Genomic DNA, 1,046 nt, shown 5'->3' with positions numbered 1-1,046 from the left:
TGTTGACTGCATGAACGTACGGCCACCCAGGCCCCGATCTTTTCCTTTCTTCTGGGTGCAGGGTGGGGTGACAAGGCTGATCCCGGGGCGGAGGGGGGGAAGGCTGGTACAGCTCTGGAAGCTGCCTGCTTCCAGACAGCCCTGGAGAAGCCATACAGGCGCTAGCAGGAACCAGTTTCCTATTCTTAGACTCTCTGCAGCAGGGTGCCATGTAGCTCTGGAATTACAGGAGAGGTCCTGGCATTGAGAACTTGATTTGAGGTGTGTGTGTGTGTTTGGTGTATGGTGTATGGTTGTATGTGTGTGTGTGACCTGGGCACCCATAACTGTCTCACACCTGCCCACACCTGTGGGCACTGTGTTGTACACAATGACCTTGTCAGAGGACGCTCATGGTGGCCCTGGGGTCAGGGCCACATCAGATCTTACAGTAGAGGGAGCCCTGGGAGGCCGTGTGCTCTGGGGCCAGGCCAGGGATCATGGTCCCAGCTCCTCCTTCCCCACTGGGAGCCTGAGTCAGAAACAAACTTCTCTTCTCCAGCAAGACCCCTTCTCCACAGCAGGGGACTGGTAGAGCTGTGAGAACCTTCAGTAGACATTGTCTCCCTTGGTCCTGGGCAGTCTTGAATTTCCTAAGGAATGGATGATGTCAAAGCTTAGGGAATGGGGTGATTTGCTCTGCACGGCTGGGGCCTGGGGTGCAGCTGAGAATGGGGGAGCTTGTGCCTGGGTTCCTGGCCTGTCCCTGCCCCAGCCCAGGTTGTCTTGTACAAGAGCTTTGGTCACGACTTCTGGGCAAGGGTAGGGATGCCTCTGGAACTACAGGCTGGGTTCCTGCTGTGCTCCCTCCTGACTCTCTCTGGTGTGCTTGGCCCAGGCAAAGCCACCCATGACATGTCAGTGCCCCAGCAGCCCTTTTGCACAGCCGCTTTGCAGGACACTGCCTCTCATGTTGTCCTCAGCCCTGTCCTGCTTCTGCCCTGCTCTGACTCCCACACCCACCCGAGACACCTCTGAAGCTCACCAGCCACCTCCCCCCACTTTTC

Source organism: Apodemus sylvaticus, chromosome 6, assembly GCF_947179515.1.
Source record: "Apodemus sylvaticus chromosome 6, mApoSyl1.1, whole genome shotgun sequence".
Taxonomy (NCBI): Eukaryota; Metazoa; Chordata; class Mammalia; order Rodentia; family Muridae; genus Apodemus; species Apodemus sylvaticus.
This window is presented reverse-complemented; position numbering follows the sequence as displayed.